Raw genomic sequence first — 22,806 nt, 5'->3', positions numbered from 1 at the left:
CCTTTTTGGGAGTGAAGAAAAAGTAACAGCCTTCTTTGGTGAGCTGTTGAAACCGTCCCGTGGGGACAAGTTTTGTTTTTGATGAAACAACTGACATTTTTCTCCAGGAGCCCAAACTGAGAAAAATAGGGCAGGCACTATTTATCCCAGCCAGGGATTGCACTGTCCGGGCCTGGCACCCCCTGGGTTTCCAAGCAGCTACTCGAGGGCAATGCTAGAACTGGGGTCGATGTGAGGTTTTCTCCACGCAGAGCGCAACAGCTGGCTGTCTGGCTGTCCTGCACAAACAGGAGTTAACAAACAGCGTATAAGCAGGTGCCCAGCAGGCGTGCTGCCCTCTGCTCCCCTGGTGCAGGCGCCATGTGCTGCATTAACACAAGCCACTGGGGAATAGGGGGTCGGCTGGAAGCACCAGGAAGGCAGGTAATGGAAACAAGGTCTGTGAAGCAAACACATGGTATACGGCAGCAGCTTTCTGGCAGCCGAGCTGCTCGAGCTTTCTGCAAGCGTTCTGATCCAGCACTCACCCTACTGGACAGGAACAGGCCATGTGCCCCAGACCTGGGCTCACGAGCTGACTAGTTACTGCCCAGCCTGGGGTGTGGGGGCTGACATGGCATAAGAGTGAAGGCTCCTCAGCATTCACACACTCAAAACTCACCAGAACCTTCATTTTTCAGATGCGGAAACTGAACCTGAGAATATTTTTCTTTTTTATGTTGTTGTTGAGAGAGAGTTCTACCCTATGCCCTGAGCAGAGGGCAATGGCATCGTAGCTCACTGCAACCTCAGACTCGGGCTGTGGGCATCCTGCTGCCTCAGCCTCCGAAGCCGCTGGGATTACAGGCGGTCGCTGTGGCGCCCAGCTGGGTTTTTCCATTTTTTTCCATGAGTCGGGGTCTCACTCTTGCTCAGACAAGCCTCGAACTCCTGAGCTCAAGCAATCCTCCCTCCTCAGCCTCCCACAGTGCTGGGATTACAGGTGTGAGCCACCGCGCCCGGCTGAAGCTGAGAATTTTTAAACCTGACCCAAGATCAGTCTGCTGGTGAAAATAGAGGCTGAGCTGAATGAAACACGTGGCTGCCCAGCCCCCGAGAATATGGCAGGAGATCCAAGACCCACCAGCAGAGTCCCCAGCATGGCTGGGCCCTGGGCAGCACCAGTCCACCCCACCCCCCCAACCACATCCCCTAACACTTCTCTTTTAAATCTACTTCTTGAGTCACTGGGTTGTTCTCCAGTATCTGTCTGGGACATCAGCTCCAGCTGTGACTTCAAGAGTCAGTCTGAAGATGCCTGCACAGAGCTTGGCCCCGGGGAGGGCCTGGGATGCTCACGTCCAAGTTCCTGGCCCTGAGTGGGATAGGGGAAGGGAGGGGGTGTGCAAAGGTGAGTGTGGGCGTCAGGAGCCTGGTGGCCACACGCTACCAGGGACACTATGGTCCTGCCCATTAGACCCGGAGCTCCCTAAGGCAGAAACCACGTCAGCCTTCTCCAGACACAGCACCCAGGTGGATGAAGCAGGAAGATGAGCCGTAAACGTGGTAAACACATGAATGAACAAGCAGATGAGTGGCAGCTCTCTGAGCTCACCCCGGTGGGGGTTGAGTCGTGTCTCCCTGAAAAAGATGTGCCAAAACGAGCCCCATTCCCTCTGAATAGACTCTACCGGGAAATGTGGCCTTTGCAGATGCAATTAGCTAAGGCAAGGTCAGGCTGGAGGAGGGGTCCCTGCTCCAAGTAACTGGGGTCCTTCCAGGAAGACAGTCACGTGATGACAGATGTGCAGGGAAGTGTGACTACGTGATGACAGACACAGGAAAATGTGGCCACGTGATGACCAATGCTCAGGGAAACGTGGCCACATGATGACAGACAGGAAAATGTGGCCGTGTGAAGACAGCCACGCAGGAAGCGAGGGGATGCCCTATGCTCGTGGGACCCTGTGAACTCCCAGGATGGTTGTTGCCTATTGATGGAAACCACCCAGGAAGATAACAGTGGTTAAGTTTCCCGAATGTATTCTTGAAGAAATGATTCTTCTTCCCATTCCTGGTTCAAAGAAAGCAGCAGGTTATGGCAGAAGCATCCACCAGCAAGGCCTCCAAAACCACGTGTGGCTGTGAGCGCCCCGAGCCCAGGCAGCCAAACCTGGGAACCGAGGTTCACGCCCCAGGATCCCTGGGTCCGGCTGCACCGTGAGGAGCTCCCGACGGGGCGGCAGAGAGGCTGACTGTGTGTGTCTCGGGGCCCCGGTGCAGGTGGGTCTTCCACCAGTCTGCAGTGATGTGCTGGAGCCCACGTGCACCCGTCAAGGACTTAAGTTAAATTCTCAGGAATTTTAGGAACCGGTAGTCAAACACAAACATTACTAGAAATTAAACCATATAAACTTGCAATTATGTAAGTTATAATAAAAGCTAACATAGGAAGTACTCAAAACTCATCACTCCCTAGTTATTTGGCTGCATTTTATGGCTTGCTGTCCCCTCGAGGTTATTGCACTTGCGGCATCGAGTAGTGAAAATGCTACATCACAGAGTGTCACCTACCGACCCCACAGTCAGAGGTGTCACAATCTGCAGCCTGAGATCAGTCATGGCAGGAGCATTTACACCACAGAAACAGGCATGCACCATCAGCCAATCCTCTGGTGAGGGTTCCCACGTAAACGTGAAATTCTAGTAAAGCTTGTTTTCTTTTCTCTGTTGATCTGACTTAAGTTCGTTTAATTCTTAGGTCCACTTGGAGACCATTTTAACCATTAGCTTAACCATTTTAAGGGCACAGTTCAGTGGCCTGAAGCTGTGCAGCCGTCACCACCATTATCTCCAGAATTTTCATCTTCCCAGCCTGAACCTCTGTGCCCACCAAACACTGTCCCCAGCCCCTAGCACCCCCATTCCACTGTCTGTCTCTGTAAGTTTGATCCGTCTCGGGGCCTCATATAAGTGGAATCACACAGTTGAGTCCTGCTGTGCCCACCTTCTTTCCCGGAGCATAAAGGCCTCGAGGTTCATCCACGTTGGAGTAGGTATCAGGGTGTCCCTCCTTTTGAAGGTCGAGTGATAGTGCGCTGTGCTGGTGGAGCACACTGTGTTCATTCACTCACCCGTCCGTGGACAGGTGGGTGCCTTCCACCTTCTGGCTTTGTGAACAACACTGCTGTGAACGTGGGGTACAGACACCTGTCTTGAGTCCAGGCCCTCAGTTCCTTGGGACCTGGCCCCAGAAGTGGAATTGCTGGATAACGTGGCAATTCTACTTTCAATTTTTGGAAGAACTACCACACTGGTTTCCAGGGTGGCTGCACCATTGTACATTCCCACCAGCAATGAACAAGCGTTTCAGTTTCTTCACATCTTTCCTGCCTTTTCTTATCTCCTGTTTTTTGGGGGTTTTTTTGTTTTTAATGATAGCCATCCTAAGAGGTGTGGAGTGATACCACACGGCGGTTCTGACGGCAGCTTGCTGTTCACGTGCTTGCTGGCCTCCAGGTATCTGCTTTGGAGAAATGTCAGTTCAAGTCCTTTGCTCGATGTTGAATTGGGCTCTTGTGTTTGTTGCTGTTGAGCTGTAGTTCCTTAAATATTCTGGGCATTAACTCCTTATTTCCTCCATCCCATGAGCTGCCCTTTCACTCTTTTGAGAGTGTCCACTGATGCACAAGAGTTTTTAATTTTGATGTCGTCCAGGAAATTTGGCTTTGTTCAAGCACAGTGATTTCAACAAGTAGTTGAGGTTGCTCAAGGCCAAACCCAAGTTAGGGTCTGGGGACACAGAGCTGCCTGCAGTCTGTGGGGTGGATGGACTCACAGGTAGCAGCAGTCTACCTCAGTTACAGCACCTAACACAAAGCTCTCAGCGTAACATATTCATGCACACATGCACACACATGTACACACATGCACACACGTGTACACACGTGCACACGTGAACACGTTTGCACATGTGCACGCACATGAATACACTTGACACACATGCATACATGTACACATGTGAACACATTTACACACATGCACACACATATGCATGTGAACACATTTACACGCATGCACACATGTACACACGTGCAGATACATGAATACACATTTACACACATGCACACACAGAAGAAGATGTGACAGAAGCCACCTGAGAAAGCAGAGCAGCCTCACACCAGAGGAAACATTAGGGTTGAGCCTGGAAGTTCCCAAGCACATTAGGAAGGAGAACGCCCCCTAATGGAAAGGTTGAAAGAGCCTTCCTCTCCAAGCCCCTTTCCCAACGGAAAGGCATCCCAGGATAGTTCAAACTCCTCAGGCAAAGGGCAGCTCTCTCAGCCCCCCAGGAGACTAAAGGCTCAGTCAAGGGCCAACAGGGCTTAAGAGCAGGCAGTGAAGAGAGTGGGGGGGCATCTGTCCCCCAGGTCAGTGACCCTGAACCTCACTGAGGCCCAGACCTGACGCCCGCTGAGGCCTCCTGACCTGCACCTGTGGGCTCAGGACCACAGTGGAAGCCGTGACCGTCCCTAACCTCCCCCACCCCATCTGTGCAAGGGGATTACAATCCATTTGTATTCATAAGACTATTGTTCAGAAGATTAATTAAAAGGCGGGAGTATTTTTAACCATCTGTACTAATTTAGGGGAAGAATTTAGAAATATAATTGTATTATCTGTAACTGAGGAACTCAAACAGATCCCTCTTGGAATCAGAATATTAATGTCTCAGAGAGACACAGTAACTTCAGTGAATTATCGCTGCCATTCCTCCTAAATTAGCCAAATTAAATGAGAATGGTTTCACATGTTTTGTTTGTGCGGGATGACAGTCAGGCCCCAGTAAGGAGGACCCAGGCCTTTACCCTCCAAGTCTAGGGGAACTCACCTCCAACCTGCAGACAGAGAAGCCCACCATGGTCCTGCCTGTGGGCCCTGGAGGGCTACCCCAGTCTGGGATCCCATCCCAGGGGCTGGGGCTTGGGTGTGCTGGGGGGAAATTGGTGGCTACAGGGTTCGAAGGGAGGTGCTCAGACGTACAGCCGACGACCAGACTCTGCTTACTTCCAGCTGACCCTCCTCAGAGCTTAGAGTTGGTGGCCCAAAACCTCTGTGCCCATGGGGCTATCAGGAGGTACTGTCCCCCTGGGTGTGGCCAGATCAGCCTAGTCTGGGGTCTGCAAAGGGGAGGGCCTTGTGGGTGCCCCTCTCCCTGGGCACCACACTAACCAAGCCCCTCCTTCCACCCTTTGCAGTGATTTTTATTTTATGGGACTCATCACCCCCACAGCAATCCCATACACACAGCAACACCTCTGAGCACAGTCCCTCCTCACAAGCCCAGCTTTGTGTCTTATGGACAATAGTTGTGGTCTTCCCCAGGCACTTGGCCTGTGGGGAAAATGCCACCAAAGAGGCCACTGCCAGAGATGGAGAGGGGACAGTCCAGGCAGAGAGAGTTGGGTGCCTGGGTATGAACTAGAACAGGAGGGAGTACAGGTGTGGGGGACTGGGCAGGAGGCAGGTGTGGGGGGAGAGGGCAGGAGATAGGTGTGGGGGAGAGGGCAGGAGATAGGTGTGGGGGACTGGGCAGGAGGCAGGTGTGGGGGGAGAGGGCAGGAGGCAGGTGTGGGGGGAGTGGCAGGAGATAGGTGTGGGGGAGAGGGCAGGAGACAGATGTGCAGAGGCCCCCGCAGAGGTGTGGAGAATTCAGAAGCAGCAGCGAATGGTGGAGGCTGTCACAGCAGCCTGGGGGTGGGGTACGGAGGGCACCTGCATGGGGGTGGCAGTGGCTATGGAGCAACAGACCCAGAAAGTACTTTGAGGTAAAGACACCAGGGGGAAGAGGAGGAGGAATAAACAATGAGTCTGTGTTTTCAAAATGACAAACCGAAAATGGGAATACTGTCAGAGGAAGAAGTGAAGTGACGCCTGGCACAGACGGGACACTCAGAGCCTTGGTACTGTAACAAATATAAAAAGAAAAATCTAGTAGCTTCATATGCTCAACAACCATCGCTACCATGATGCTGCGGAACAGCCCCCCAAACCTCAGCGTCTGGTGACAGAGGCACGGCAGCCTTCCTCAGTCTCGGGTCTACACATGGGTGGTGCATTGTCCCGGCCTTCCCGGGGTTCTCCACTGTCTAGAATGGTACCCACCAGGCAGAGTCCTCAACAGGCAGGTCATGGGACTGTCAGGAGTGGGTGGAGCCTCAGGGCACAGTTAGATGATGTCTGTAAAACTCCCCTGGGCAGAGCAGGTCACATGGCCAAGCCTGAGGTCAGTGGGTCTGGGGACGTGTTCCACGCACTTTGGTGCTTTGGGAGGTGACATGGCAGGGGACAGGCTGTGTGGAGTGCTGAGAAGAGCAGAGGAAGGCAGGACGTGGAGGAAGGGAAGAGGGCCCAGCTCGTGGAGCCCAGGCCAGACAAGAGGACAGCAGCTGACCTCACAGGACGGTCAAGGGGATCAGGTACATGGAGGGAAAGGCTGCCAGCCATGGGGGATGGAGCCAGCTGCAGGCAAAGGGGAGCAGAGAAACCAGGCAGAAGGTGGCAGTGCAGTGGGGTGGCAGAGGTGTCCCAAACCTGGGTGGTGTGGCCCACATGGGCACTATTAGTAGCAGCCCAGAGAGGGGAGAAAAACAACAGTGTCAAGAAACGCTGGAGCAGGACAGGGCTGGCCCTGTGTGGACCCCTGTGTCACCCCCCCATATACACGCAGCAGTTACACCCTCCCCCACCCCACCCATCCCTGTTGGGGCGGGTGGCCAGGGGAGGGTCAGCCCTGGGCCAGGCATCAGACACCTGCTAAGAGCAAAGTCACCTGGGAGGGGAGACAGCGGCCCCACCACCTTAAAGCCCTTTTGCCCTTTGTTGGTGATAAATTCTTTTTTTTTTTTCAGTTTTTGGCTGGAGCTGGGTTTGAACCCACCACCTCCAGTCTATAGGCCTGGCGCCCTATTCCCTGAGCCACAGGCACCGCCCTAGTGATAAATTCTTCACGTGGGCCACTCTCTGTGTTAAGAGAACAGGACATACAGAGAGTGGATTGGGTCATCTACGTCAATTCAGCGTCATCCCCGTCACCGTTACTCTCTCTTGTCACCCAGATCCCCCCTCCGTGGGGTTCCATGGCCGAATTGGCTCCGAGAGGCACCACTGCCTGGCATGGCATGGGGGGGGTGAGAGAGAAGGGGCAGCTGTCGTCCTCTGGTGGCAGCTGTTGTCCGGGTGGTTTCCAGTTCTCCTGAGAATTGTTCAGGGCTGTGAGCAGCCGAGGACATCTACAGAGCTTTCCCTGTATCTCTGCCTTCCGAGTTTGCTAAAATCGACCTTTGAAGCTCACCACCCCCCTGTCCAGGTGAGCCTCTAGCTAGACGGTCTAGCTCCTTAGGTTGAATCAGTATCTCTCACCTGCTCTCTGGAGCCCTCGCCAGTCAACAAACTGCCAGCACCTTGCTCTTGGACGCCCAGCCTCCAGAACCGTGAGAAGCAAGTGCTGGCTGTCACCACTCAGCCTGTGGTGACCAAGGTAAGAACTCACCGTTTGCAACCCGGCAGTTTCAGGAGAGCATGAGGCCAAGTACCAAAGACGGCCTTTCCCAGCCCCCCTGCAGCCGTCTGCTGCCAGGAGACCAGACTCCACTGACTCACCAGGCGGGCCACATCCACAAGCTCCCCTCTTCCCCTTCCCCTTTTCCTTGCCACTGGCCTGGTGTAGGAATGATGGCCAGAGCTGGAGCAGCCACACTGGGCTCACAGGCAGAAGCCACCTGCCAAACACGGTGGACAGAAGGACAGAGGACCTGGCTGCTGAACGCTGTGGAGCTGCAGGAAGCCCCGGACAGCCTGTGCGTGGACTGTTGGGTGTGAGAGAAACGAACATCGTGTTTTAGCCCCTGAGACATTCCACCTCTGGACAGCAGCTGGAGGCTGGATTGTAACCTGTACAGAGAAAAGTCCTCACTCTGGGCGGCTCAGTGGTGAGACATTCTCTGCAGAGACAGCAACTCTGGTCCTTCTCATTCTGATTGTTTTTAATCCACTGCCCTTTAGCAGTGCTGTTGTAAATTGCTATTTCAGAGGGAAAACAGTACCCACCACGGCTACCTAAAGGAAGTTTCTGCTGTCGTGTTAGCGTGTATTAGTGAAGGTAACACCAGCTGTTACAGTGAAATGAACCCCCAAATTACCTAACAACGCAACACAACAGCACTTTGGTTCTTCTCAAATAAAGTCCACACATGCGTCCCTGACCAGGATGCAGCCCCCACCCCCAGGCTCCACTTTCTGGGCAAAGGGGCCCTTTACCTTGTCAGCCCCACCCAGCCGCTGGGCAGGGAAGACAGAGGCTGAGGTGTGTAGCTGAGGCCTGCAGGTGGCAGACGTCACTTCCGCCCACCTTTCCTTATCCATAACTCAGTCACGTGACCCTACCTGGGGAGGACAGAAACTGGGAAACGCATCCCTGCCTGAAAAACAGACTCCCAGCAGGAGCTCTGCCAGAGTGCAGGTCTCAGAGAGACAGCTACCTGTCACAACCGCAGGAGTCCCGGGGCCACTCCTGCAGTTTATTTTGTATAGCTGTGTGTGAGAGAGGATAAAGGTGTGCTCACTTACATGGGCCATCAGCGCGCCATCACCTGCTCTAAGGAGATCACGGCAGAGGCTGAGAAGTGAGCTAAGCACAGTTCTGCTCAGCAGAAAGAAGAGAGCCTCTTCCTTTTCCAGAAGACTCACCACCCCAAGTCTGCCGTTGCTCCCCGGGGAAAGGAAGGAACAAATCCCCCTCACCAAGTGCCCTGGAAGGTCGAGTGAGGAGAGAGAACCAGACTGGGCCACCAGTGATACTATTTTCACACTAGAGGGCTCTGCAGTCAGGTGCTTTCTTTACTGATGCTCCACCTCACCTGGGCCAGAAGAGATTAAACTAAATTTACAAAGGTAACCGTGATAGACGCTAGGACACCATGCAGTCCAACCTCAACACTAAATCCCACGCAAAGAAGTAGGGTACAGAACAGAAAGAGGCTCCTAGCTTTGCTTAGATCTCTTGAGGAAGAGGGTGGTAGAGCTGCCGTCCAGGCCGTCCTCTCCTCCCTTGCCCACCTGTCCTCCCCAGTCTGTGCTTCACAGCTTCGCTCAGGCCAAGACCAAGAGACCCTCCCTGTCCATCCCCCGCCCCTTAGTGTCTTCTCCCGACTTCTTCTTTTCCTCGTATTTTTACCATAGAGACTGATTTGGCCTCTGGTTGCTTTTTTTAAATACATTTTGTTTTTTAGAGCAGACTTGGACTGTCGATAAAATTGAACAGAAGGTACAGAGAGTTCCCACGCACCCCCATGCCCACAGGCAGAACCCCACCCTTTTCTACCCCACCGGGGGGACAGTCATGACGCCACCGCGGCATTATCTCACGACGTCCACATCGAGGTGGGGCTCACTCTTGGCGTCACACACCCCGTGGATTTGGACGATGTTTAACGACATGTATCCACCATCGCAGTGTCATACAGAACAGTGTCACCGCCCTAAAATCCTCTGTGCTCTGCCTGTTTATGCCCCCTGACCTCCAGCCTCTGGCAACCACTGATCTTTGTACCTTTTCCAGAACGTCATGGAGCAGGAATCACACAGCGTGCAGCTCTTCCAGATCAGCTCTTTCACTCAGCAACGTGCGTTTCTGGCTTCTCGTGGACTGGTAACTTGTTTGCTGTTAGCACTGAACAATATTCCCCTGTCTAGACGTGTCAGAGCATGTCTATCCACTCACCCTCGGAAAGGCGTCCTGGCCACTTCCGCTCCGTGGAGGTTGTGGCGAAGGCTGCTGTCGATGTTTGGTGTGTTTCCGGTCTCACCTGTGCTGTAGCCGATTCCAATTTCACCTCACACTAAGCCCAGGGAGTGCTGTGGGTACAACAGAACCCCCGAGCGTCTGACTACGCTGTTTCCCCGAAAATAAGACCTAATTACAGGAAAGATAAGACGTCCCCTGAAAATAAGACCTAGCGCATCTTTGGGAGCACACCTTAAAATAAGACACTGTCTTATTTTCGGGGAAACGGGGTAGAGGGATGGAGAGGGCAGGTCCAGGCAGAGTCCTCCATGGTGGGTAGACGGGGGCCCGCCTAGGGGGTGACTCTCGCCCTGTCGCCTGGACCCACAGAGCCTCCAGACCCAGTGGGTCTCAAGTAGGTGAGGAAGACAGAGACAAAGCTGCAGGGTGGAGCTAGCGATGAATCCAGACTCTCCCTGTGAGCAGCCGACTCCCAACCACGCTCAAAGTTCATTCTAGACGGACAGATGATGGACATACGACAGACACTGAAGCAAAGCGGTTTCTCAGAAAAAGCACCAAGCGTGTTATCGCTGCCACCTGGGGAGCGTTTGAGGCGCACCAGACACTGTAAGGCTGGGGTGTCCAACCTGCAGCCTGCGGCCCACATGCTGATTTTGTGAGGACCTTTTTTCTTATCCACAATATCAGATACCATGAAAAGTATGCATGGACCTTTTTATTGCTAATCGTCTTGCGCTAGTGTTTGTGTATTTAATGTGTGGCCCAAGAAAACTCTCATTCTTCCAATGAGAGAAACAAAAAAGCCGGGACATCCCTGCTCCGAGGGCTGAGTGCACAGTGTACTGTTCAGCCCTCTGTCCCTGGAAGTCTCTACCCACCACACTTTGCGGGACGGGAGGAGCTGCTTGTCAGAGCTCATGCTGCTGACAAAGGGCCAAGTCAGGATTCGGACTCAGATCCACCTGCCACCAAAGCAGGTGTTGTAGTAAATGTCTGAGACCAGAAAGGGCAGAAAGTCCATAATGAGGAGGCCACGTAGTGGGATTCCCACCCCCACTACCGACCCCTCCAAAGGACTGTCCTCATGCCCAAACACCACCAAGTCACAGAGGCCACAGCTCCCGCCAGCACTGCCTGAGCCCAGGGAGTCCCACCTGGTGTACAGAAGAAAACGCAGAGAGGACATCCATCTGCCAGAGCTGCTCCAGGCTCGAGCTCACGGGGAATGCCAGGCACAGGAAGTGGCTTCTCTGTCGGGGTGGCTGTGCCCTGACCACAGGTGCTAGCTGGGGTCTGGGGCGGAGAAGTCTCCTCCACCTCCCTGTGGATTGCAGGAATCATTTCTCCCTTTCTGAAAGTGACACCATTCAGGGTTGGGGGGCGGGGGGAAATGCACGTTGTGAGGAGTGCCCTGAACACGGGGCTGAGATGATGGCCCAGGTGCCACAGTGGAGAGAGTGGTGTGCTTTTCCAGGGCTAAACCAGACCCTGCACGTTGATGTGGATGTTTGCTTTCCCAGCTGGTAGGAGTAGGGGAGGCTGCCTTCTCTGGGACATCGCTGCCAGTTCTCATCCCAAGTGGGAAGACCAACAGCCTGTGTTTGCTGAAATTAAACCCAGACCAGGTGGGGGTAGAGAGGGAGAGAATGTGGGAGGGGATGGAGCAGGGCGTAGGGGATGAGGGGAGTGAGGGAAACAGCAACTCCTGCACCGGGAGAGTGCCGGGGGCTCGCTGGGGGCAGCAGGAACCACTACCCCAGGCTTTAAGAACTTAAGCAGAGGGCAGCATCTGTGGCTCAATGGGTAGGGCGCCAGCCCCATATACCAAGGGTGGCAGGTTCAAACCCGGCCCCGGCCAAATTGCAACAAAAAAAAATAGCTGGGCGTTGTGGCAGGCACCTGTGGTTCCAGCTACTCGGGAGACTGAGGCAAGAGAATCGCCTAAGCCCAAGAGCTGGAGGTTGCTGTGAGCTGTGACGCCACGACACTCTACCAAGGGCGACAAAATGAGACTCTGTCTCTAAAAAAAAAAAAAAAAAAAACTTGAGCAGATCCCTCTTCCTAGGATCCCAAGGCCTAGGGACAGACCCTGACCCCTGTAGGAAACCCCCAGGGGAGCAGGTTGGGCCACACTTGCAGTTCTACAGGGCTGCTCCCTGGACTTCAGGCTCCCAGATCCTCTGGGGTTTACTGAACCCCCCAGCACCTCCAGGGTCCCCTGCAGGCCTTGGATGAAGCTCAGCCTCCCACTAGACACTGTTCTTAACTTGACCTTGTTCTGCCCCAGGCCCCACCAGGGTTTCCTGGTGGGCTTGGGAGAATGGCTTCACATCGCCATAAAGGAACAGATGCCAGATGCCGCATGGGTCTGTGGTTTCCCTGCCCCTGAGCTTACCAGCTAGACCCTGGGTGCCCTGAGCCTCCAAAAACAAGCCGTGCCCACTGTTCACTGTAAACTGCGACAGCCTCTTCAAGCCGTCAGAGTGGCTGCATGTGGAGTTAAAGAGAAGGAAAAAAGACAATTTACAATTGCAAATTGGAACTCCTCTCTCTGAGAGGGTGATAATCGAGCCCAGGAGACAGATGGTGAGGAAGCCTTCCAGGGACGTGTTGCCACACATCTCTGCGTGGCAGAGGAGGGGGCTCTGGGGGAGGCAGGGACAGGGGCCTGCCCTGCCCACCTCACCCCCACCCTCACCTCTCATGTCCCTCTGACCCTGTGAGCACAAAGGCCTGAGAGTCACATAAACTCCCATGTGGCCGCACAGCTGTTTGCAGGTGGGGACGGGGTGCAGGGCGGGTGGGTGAGGAGCACAGCGCCCAGATCCTCCCTCTCTGCTGCCTTTTAAATGAAGGACAAGGGGTTGGTGAGCACGGGAGGGGGGCCAAGAGGGAGACCCCAATCTAGACCAGAGCCCTGCCCAAGTGGCGGATGTGTGGGAGGGACAGAGAGAGAGAGAGAAAAATACACAAAGGGGAGGGTTGAGCCAGAGCTCTCCCTGCTCGATGCAGATGAGAACGGGCGCACGGGAGCCTGGGCACATCCTTGATTTCCCCAGTGCCTCGGGCCAGGCCTCCCTCCTGCCCTCCCTTCCAGTGCTGCTCTTTTCAGGGAAAAAGGAGGCATCGCTCCAAAGACAGGGCAAACACTGAATGGATGAAACATTACACACTGAGGCTATCGTCCCCTCCTCCCAAAGCCCACTCATCATGCAGTGACTTGAGGGCTGGTGACACACAGAGGCCAGTGGTCGCAGCAAAGTGAACCTGGTGCAGGCCCTCAGAGGGAGGTGACAGTTCAGTGACCAGGCCCAAGGCACAGGAAAGAGCCGCCAAGATGCAGCCAGACACAGCCGGACACAGGGGGACACAACCAGACATGGAGAGACACAGGGGGACACAGCAGGACACAGTGGGACACAGGGGGACACAGCCGGACACAGTGGGACACAGGGGGACACAGCCGGACACAGCAGGACACAGTGGGACACATCCGGACACAGGGGGACACAGCAGGACACAGGGGGACACAGCAGGACACAGTGGGACACAGTGGGACACAGTGGGACACAGGGGGACACAGCAGGACACAGTGGGACACAGCGGGACATGGCGAGACACAGGGGGACATGGCGAGACACAGGGGGACACAGCCGGACACGGGGGACACAGCGGGACCTGGAGAGACACAGGGGGACACAGCCGGACACAGGGGGATACAGTGGGACACAGCGGGACATGGCGAGACACAGGGGGACATGGCGAGACACAGGGGGACACAGCCGGACACAGGGGGACACAGCGGGACATGGCGAGACACAGGGAGACACAGGGGGACACAGCCGGACACAGGGGGACACCGCTGGACACAGCCAGACACTGTGGGACACAGCCAGACACAGCAGGACACAGCCGGACACAGCTGGACACAGCCAGACACAGGGGACACAGTGGGACACAGCCGGACACAGGGGGACATAGTGGGACACAGCCGGACACGGAGGGACACAGTGGGACACAGCCGGACACGGTGGGACACAGTGAGACACAGTGGGACACAGCCAGACACAGGGGGACATAGTGGGACACAGCCGGACACAGGGGGACACGGAGGGACACAGTGGGACACAGCCGGACACGGTGGGACACAGTGAGACACAGTGGGACACAGCCGGACACAGAGGGACACAGCCAGACACAGTGGGACACAGCCAGACACAGGGGGACACAGCCAGACACAGCCGGACACAGGGGGACACAGTGGGACACAGCTGGACACGGGGACACAGCTGGACACAGGGGGACACAGTGGGACACAGCCGGACACAGTGGGACACAGCTGGACACAGAGGGACACAGCAGAAAACGGTGGGACACAGCAGGACACAGCAAGATGCAGCTGGACACAGAAGGCCACGTGGGGCAGGGGAGGGGAGGCAGCAGGTGGCCTCCAAAGCCAGGAAAGGATGCTCCTGACAGACCCGGCCGGCTGAGGTACAGTACCAGGCATGGCCAGGGGTGGAGGAGCTCCAGAAAGTTCTGTGGCCAAGTCCTTAACGCAGCTTGGAAATCTTCAATAAGATGCTAACGGGAAGCTTCAACACATGATAAAAGTTAAAATAGGTTCAGCACCCATACCTCAGTGGTTAGGGCGCCAGCCACATGTACAGCAGGGCTGGTGGTTTGAATCCAGCCAGGACCTGCCAAACAACAATGACAACTGTAACAAAAACATAGCGTGGTGCTGTGGCGGGCGCCTGTAGTCCCAGCTACTTGGGAGGCTGAGGCAAGAGAATCCCTTAAGCCCAAAAGTTTGAGGTTGCTGTGAGCTGTGACGCGTCAGCACTCTACCGAGGATGACACAGTGAGACTCTGTTTCAAAAAAAAAAAAAAGAAAAGTTTAAATTTACAGAGCTGGACGCAACACAGGGCATCGAGCAGCTGGAAACAGAGGAGGGAGGGACATCCACTCCGGCCAGGACCAGCACTTTCCCACTTTGCTTCCAGCCTAAGATAGAGAAGGTTCTCAGGACCCAGTGCCCCTCTGTGAATCATTCAATATTTTCAGGATAAATCTAATAAATTCACAGCTTTCTTGGCTTTTTAAAAAAGTTTTAATGCATCACCCGTTTTTCCCTAAGGAGGAAAAAATGTTTAAAACCTCTAAAGGGTCACTTGAGGGTCCCTGAAGAGCCGGCTGTGCCAGCCACACCTGAGCTGAATCCAGCCAGCAACCGGGCTCCACAGGGAAGGCCTTAAACACAGAAGGTGAGCTCCGAGCTGTTCAGCAGCCAAAGCTCTGGGCAGTGTGTCCCCAGAACTGCCCTCCCACCCAGGGCTGTCTATGAGGCAGATCCCAACTAACCCCCGCTGGTGCCCCAGAGGACCCCATGACCTCAGGGCACAGGGACGGCTCAGCCAGGCCCCTCCTATGACCCCCTAGAGGAGGTCACCAGGCACAAGGGACCTGCACATCTGGTCCCCAAACAAACAGCACAGGTGTCGGGAACGGCATCAAGTTAGCAGTTTATCATCCCACCTGCCCGTCCACCAATTTATTTGTGAATTGTGAGATTAATTTTATAAATATTTACAGAGATCTTTACAGAGTTCTTCAAAGGGAGAATGAAGACATTAGCAGAGTTTCCATGTAAAGAAAAAACTGAAAAAGAAGAAAGAAGAAGAGTTCCCATGTAAACTTCTCCCTACTCCAGCCTCCGGCGAGGTCTCAGGGCCACTTGGTCCAGCACAACCGAGGACACCAGTGCCACACTTCTTGCGGCCACTGCGTCAGTCTCAGTCCACTGTGGAAACCTCGCCAAGTTGCCTCATCCTGTCAATTCCAGCAGCAACCTTCACAAAGTACCACAAACTGGGCAGCCTGGGCGACAGAAAGTGATCCTCCCCCAGTTCTGGGGCCAGAAGTCCGTGATACAGGTGTCCACGGGGCCAGCTCCTTCTCAGGCATCTCAGCTCTCTCCTTGGCTCCTAGATGGCGTCTTCACCTTCACGTGGCCTCTGTATGTGTGTTTCTGCCCGAATTTCCCTTCCTAGAAGGACACAGGTGTGTTGGATCAGCCCCACCTTGGTAAGCTCATTTTAACTTAATTACCTCTGTGAAGACCCTATTTGCAAGTAAGGTTGCATTCAACGGCACGGAGGGTTAGGCTATGCCTATGAATTTGTAGGGGGAGGAGGGACACAATTCAACCCCTAATAATCTCTGAGCTTTCATCTCCTCATTTTAAAAAAACCCAAAAGTGGTAACACCTGCCCCAATTCACTCAGCACCGATCTGCTAGTCTGGGCCAAGACTTGCCCAGCAAGCACCAAAGGGCTACGCTCACAGGAGCCACCTGCCTTCCCCTGCAAGCACAGGGGCAGGAGGGACCAGGACGCACGTCCCAGTGACTCTTGGAAAACCAGAGCCCCCAGCAGAAGAAGACGGTAGAGAAAACCCTTAAAGAAAAGCAAAATTTCCTCCAAGAGACGCAGGCATGAGGTCAGCGCCGTCTCCCCGACAATCACACCAACTGCTGGGCTGCTGGCATTAAGCAGATATGAAGACCAGCTCTTCAGAGGTAATAAAAATAAATAAATAAAAATAAAAAAAGCCATTTCGTGGTGGGAGGGCTTTGGCGTTTCATCTGAATTCCATAATGAATAATTTATATGGAAGCTTATTGGAGCCCGGCTTTCCACAATAATGTTCTGTGAGAACGCACGCAAATATTTCAACATCCATCTCTCTCTGGTGGTTCGGGCTGACAGCCCAAATCAGATTTGAGTTGTTGCATTGCTTATTTACAAAAAAAAAATCATAATCTTACTTTTATTTGCATTTTTCCAAGCATTCGTGGGGCAATGAATTTGAGAGGCATGAACAGCAAATGTAGCTGCCTCCTCTGGGTCCAGGAGGGAGGGAGATCCTGAATTTTGGAGCAGGAAGCAGGAGGGGCCCTCAGCTGTCTGCACCTTCTATGCTGGAAAAACAGCAACTGTGGGAGTGATGAGGAGGGAAGGTGCCGCCTGGTTTCGGGAGCGTAGAAGCATCTTGGACCATGTGCAGCGGGGCATGGGGGCTCCGTAGGACCCTGCACAAAAGCTTGAGGGGTCCAGAGCCTGGGCTTGGGGACAGAGCGGTTCCAGTCCTCTTCCAAGCTGCGTTATTTGGCCTGAGTCTTTGTTGTCCTTGTTTGTAAAATGGGAAGATGAGAACCTGCCTTTCAGGATTGTCCTGAGAATTCAGTTAGGGGACACAGCCACGTGGCCAGATGTTATCATTCACACCTAGTGAACGCCTGCAGGTGGGATGGGGTGAACATACCACTAATGAGAACTTTTTTCTTGTTTCTTTGTTTTGAGACAGAGTCTCACTTTGTCGCCCTGGATGGAGTGCCGTGGTGTCCTAGCTCACAGCAACCTCCAACTCCTGGGCTCAAGCGATCCTCCTGACTCAGCCTCTCAAGTAGCTGGGACTATAAGCACCCACCACTCCTGGCTAGTTTTTCTATTTTTATTTTATTTATTTTTATGAGAGAGAGTCTCACTTTGTCAGCCTTGGTAGAGTGCCGTGGCATCATAGCTCACAGCGACCTCAAATTCTTGGGTTCAAGTGATCCTCTTTGCCTCAGCCTCCCAAGTAGCTGGGACTACAGGTGCCCGCCACAATGCCTGGCTTTTTTTTTTTTTTCAGAGATGGCATCTCACTCTTGCTCAGGCTGGTCTTGAACTCCTGAGCTTCAGGCAATACACCCACCTTGGGCTCAAATGCTGGGATTACAGCCGAGCCTAGCCTGAGAATAGTTAATTTTTATATTACAATTTCCCTGGTGCCAGGAAGGGGTGGTCCCAACTCAGCTACAGCATCCAGGAGTGAGCCCCCACCCACTGACTGCCCTGGGGCTCACGTGTCCTCAGCTTTAGTGTCATCTTAATATTTTATCTTTCTCCTTTGCTAACTCATCTCTGCATCATGGAATCACCTGTGCATGTTCAGTGGGTGCCTGAAGGTTTCTGTCAGGGTTCCTCAGGGACCCAGCCCCCTGCAAGTCCAGGTCGGGGGATGGAGAAGCCCCCAGACCCAGCTCCTCTGCCCTTCCCTCCCGGCCAGGTGGACAATCTGGATTGGGGCTATCAGGGCATCTACCTTCAAGGACTCAGATCTAGCCCATGCCTCTGTCCTCCATGTCTCCCAGTCCCCCCTGCATACTCCAGCCCAGTCACACTCAGTCTAATGGCCTCATCCTAGCTAACTGCACCCACAACCCATTTCCACCTAAGCTCACACTTGGAGGTGCTGGGGGCAGGACTCCAATATGCGAATGTGGGTACGATTCACCCGGTACCCCACCCCCTCAGGTTGACATTCTAGAGCCTTTTCATGCCCGTGAGCTTGTGAGGAGGGGCCTTTGCACGACAAGGTGGCAGCAACAGAGGGGGACACAGGCACACAGAGGCCTCAGTGGGGCCGTTATGGTCCCGGGACCCCTCTGACGTCCTACATGTCCTGTGGCCCCTCTGACATCCTGTGTGTCCTGTGGCCCCTCTGACGTCCTGCGTGTCCTGTGGTCCCTCTGACATCCTACGTGTGTGTCCTGTGGTCCCTCTGACATCCTGTGTGTCCTGTGGCCCCTCTGACATCCTGCGTGTCCTATGGTCCCTCTGACGTCCTGCGTGTCCTGTGGCCCCTCTGACATCCTGCGTGTCCTGTGGCCCTTCTGACATCCTGCATGTCCTGTGGCCCCTCTGACGTCCTGCGTGTCCTGTGGCCCTTCTGACATCCTGCGTGTCCTGTGGCCCTTCTGACATCCTGTGTGTCCTGTGGCCCCTCTGACGTCCTGCGTGTCCTGTGGTCCCTCTGACATCCTACATGTGTGTCCTGTGGCCCCTCTGACGTCCTGCGTGTCCTGTGGCCCCTCTGACATCCTGTGTGTCCTGTGGCCCCTCTGACATCCTGTGTGCCCTGTGGCCCCTCTGACGTCCTGCGTGTCCTGTGGCCCTTCTGACATCCTGCGTGTCCTGTGGCCCCTCTGACGTCCTGCGTGTCCTGTGGCCCTTCTGACATCCTGTGTGTCCTGTGGCCCCTCTGACGTCCTGCGTGCCCGGTAGTCCCTCTGATGTCCTGCGTGTCCTGTGGCCCTTCTGACATCCTGTGTGTCCTGTGGCCCCTCTGACGTCCTGCGTGTCCTGTGGTCCCTCTGACATCCTACGTGTGTGTCCTGTGGTCCCTCTGACATCCTGTGTGTCCTGTGGCCCCTCTGACATCCTGTGTGTCCTGTGGTCCCTCTGACGTCCTGCGTGTCCTGTGGCCCCTCTGACATTCTGTGTGTCCTGTGGTCCCTCTGACATCCTACGTGCCCTGTGGCCCCTCTGACGTCCTGCGTGTCCTGTGGCCCCTCTGACGTCCTGCGTGTCCTGTGGCCCCTCTGACGTCCTGCGTGTCCTGTGGCCCCTCTGACGTCCTGCGTGTCCTGTGGCCCCTCTGACGTCCTGTGTGTCCTGTGGTCCCTCTGACATCCTACGTGCCCAGTGTGTCCCTCTGACATCCTACGTGCCCTGTGTGTCCCTCTGACGTCCTGCGTGCCCTGTGGCCCCTCTGACGTCCTGCGTGCCCTGTGGCCCCTCTGACGTCCTGCGTGTCCTGTGACCCCTCTGACGTCCTGTGTGTCCTGTGGCCCCTCTGACGTCCTGCGTGCCCTGTGGCCCCTCTGATGTCCTGCGTGCCCTGCGGCCCCTCTGACATCCTGTGTGCCCTGTGGCCCCTCTGACTTCTATGTAATGTGCCCATTTCTTTTTCCCTGTCAGCAAGGTGTGAGAAGACCGATCTTTGCACATTTTTTTAGGAAGAGATGGGTCTTCCTGGTTACAGCTTTGGAGGAGGAAGTCAAACAATCAGAGCGGGACGTGGAGAGCCAGCGATGGGTACCCCCATCCAGAGGCCTGTGGAGCCGGCAGACCCAGACATAGCACAGATGAGGCCCAGGGGAGCTCCCTGCCACCAGTGTCCCGCCTGGGAGCTGTGGGGCATCACCAGCTTCCGCGCATCTGCCAAGGAGGAGCAGTGCAGAGAATAAGTTCCCAAGTTGTCGTGGCTCTAACTTCCCTCACCAAGAAAACCAGCAGGCAATTGCTTCCTATTTATTCTTGCAACTCACGGTATCTCCTCTGGTTCCTGGTTACCACCCACTGTGCTTGACTTCAACGGTGGGCGCCCCCAAAACCCAGTAGCTGCAGGGGCAGGGCAGAGAGGGGCTCCACCCAGGGCTCCCGGCTGAGACGCAGAGAGGCCCTCGGAGAGATCCCCGGCTGCAGAGCCAGACACACTGTTGGCGGGAACTTAATAAACGGTAGCATGAAATATTTATCCACTTACCCTAGCCTAAGTAATTTAAGTTTGCTAGAAATCAACATAGTGTTTTCATATTTAATGAGCCTTCTGTGAAGCATCCTCTTCTGTCACGGGCAGGTGTTGGGCGCAGGAGCTCGTGCAACCAGATGCTTCACCTCCCTCCACAAACGATGCTGAATAACGTACCGTGTTTTGGGTGGCTCTACCCGGGGCTGCAGAGCTCTGGCCCGCTGCCCTGTCCCCCGACACAGAAGGACACTGGACACGCCCTCCAGAAAACTCATGGGGCTGCAGTCAGCTGAATAACAGCCCCTAGAGACATTAATTCTATATGGCAAGTTGACCAGGCCAAGGGACATCCAGCTCCTTACTCCTGGGTGTGCCTGGGAAGGCATTTCTGGAGGTGCTCAGCATTCGAATCGGGAGACTAAGCACCGATTACCCTCACTCAAGTGGGCAGGATCCTCGGGTAGAACAAAAAGGCAGAGGAAGGGCAAATTCATTTTATCCTAGAACAGGATGCCCCTCCTCTTCTGGCCTTGGGCATCACAGTTCCTTGTTCGCGGACATCCAGATTCAGGAGACCACTGGCCCCACAGTTTCGAGGCTCTCCTGGGTCTCTAGTTTGCAGACCCTGGGACTTCTAGGCCCTCCACAGACACATGCGCTGATTCCCAGGATGACTATCCTTTCACATATCTGGAAGGATGGATGGAGGGATGGATGGATAGACAGATGATAGGTGATAGATGATAGAGATAATAGAAAGACAGATGATAGATTGATAGATGATAGACATATAGATAATAGACCGATGGCAGATAATGGACTTGCTGGTACTGACACACAGAGGTGGAAGCTCTACTGGTTCTATTTCTCTGGAGAGCCCTGATGATGACCCTGGGTGATCTCGGGGGACCCAACGTGATCACAAATGTCGTTAGAGGAGAGAGGTGGTGCTTCAGCCATAGGCAAGGCCCTGGGGCCAGGAGTACAGGTGGAGGGCGAGGCAGGCAGCTGTCCTCCAGCCTCCCGAGAAGGGACACAGCCCAAGGGCCCACCCTGGATGGACTTCCGGCCTCCAGACAGAGGAAGAGAACTTAGCTTTGCTTTAAATAATTTGTTGCAGCAACCATGGGAGACGATGTGGCCACCTCCTGCCCAGCACTCTCCCTGCCAATGGGCAGTGCTGGCCACAGGGCCCTCCCCGTGTCTGGCTTCACATGCCCACACCATGGCTCTGCGGGCAGGTGGCTGGTCCTCTTGGTTCACCTCCAAAATTAGGAGTGGGGAGTCAAGTCCATTTGTCCCCTGAAGGCCTCGCAGCCCTGGGTGGTCCTGGGCTCCCCTCCCTCATGGTCTCCTGTCAGACAAACTGTGCTGTCTGTGCACGGGGTCCACCACAGCTGCAGCTGCCCCCTCAGAGCCGTGGGGGGATGGTGTCTGTGCAGGGGTCTCCACAGCTGCAGCCGCCCCCTCAGGGCTGTGGGGGGATGGTGCCAGTCAAATACGCTCTAAGCAGAAAACGCTGGCCACGAAGCCACACCAGAAACCAGGCCTCGTGGAGCCATGGTCCCTGTGAGCCCAGCCGTGTGTCTGGGGAAAGAGGAAGGGAGATGTAGAAGCCGCCCCCGTGGCTGGTAGGGAGCTGGAGGTGAGGGGGTGTGGACCTAGCGCTGAGCCAAGGGAGGGTTTGGGCTGGCAACATCGCATCCGGACTCAGGCCACATGACAGTAACCTTGGAGGGCGAGAAAGGCGGAGACACCTCCTGCCTCCCTGGCAATTGCAGCAGCCAGCTCTGAGGGGTAGAACATAGAGCAACCTGAGATTCCATCCGCACCTCCAGCTGTGCCCGGGGCTCAGCAGGAACGAGGCGGCCCCTGCCTTCCAGAGGCCCGAGGTCTGGAAGGAAGAAGAGACTTGAGCAACGTACCAAGGTCACCTGTGTTCGTGGTGCCCACCCCGGGGGCAGCCAGGGCGGGGATGCGCGGGCCCCACTTCTGGGCCTCCTGGAGGAAGGAGGCTGAAAAGGGAAGCCCTTCCAGGTATGCAGTGCCTGGTTACAAATGATCACAACTTAGGAAAGAATTCCAGATGGTCCCTAAGAAAGGTGTCTGTCATGTGGTTGGAGACCTTGCACAAAGCTGAGCCTCTGGATACAAGAGGACCACAGGGGAGACAGATCCCTTCAGGAGGCCAACAGCAGCTGATTCACTGAGGGGCCAGGATGGGAGCGAGGAGCAGGGACTGTGCTGGTTCTGGCCTGGGTGGCTGGGAGGACAGAGCTCCCCAAGCAGGCGAGGGACACAGTCCGGGCGAAGGCAGGGGACACAGCATGGACTTGGCTGGGAGCTGCAGGGCCTCTGCATGGAGGTGGGCGGCAGGAAGAACAATCCCGTCAGGGGCTGAGACCTTGTTCCTCCCGCTGGCTCAGAATGTACAGCTGACAGCTGGAGAAGTTACCCGTCACTCCTCGCCCACACAGGAAGGCAAGGCCAGGAGCAGAGACTCCACTTAGGAAGAGTCTGGAGGCTTTATGGGGGTGCCTCCCTTGTGAGGGGGTGCAGGTGACTTAGGCATGTCACCGGACAGGGAGGCAGGACCCTGAGGAGGAGGAAGGAGCCCAGGGGTCAGTGCTGGCGTCCACTCAGGCTGCTCCCCACCACT

Source organism: Nycticebus coucang, chromosome 22 (genome assembly GCF_027406575.1).
Source record: "Nycticebus coucang isolate mNycCou1 chromosome 22, mNycCou1.pri, whole genome shotgun sequence".
NCBI lineage: Eukaryota > Metazoa > Chordata > Mammalia > Primates > Lorisidae > Nycticebus > Nycticebus coucang.
Note: the sequence above shows the minus strand (reverse complement) of the source record.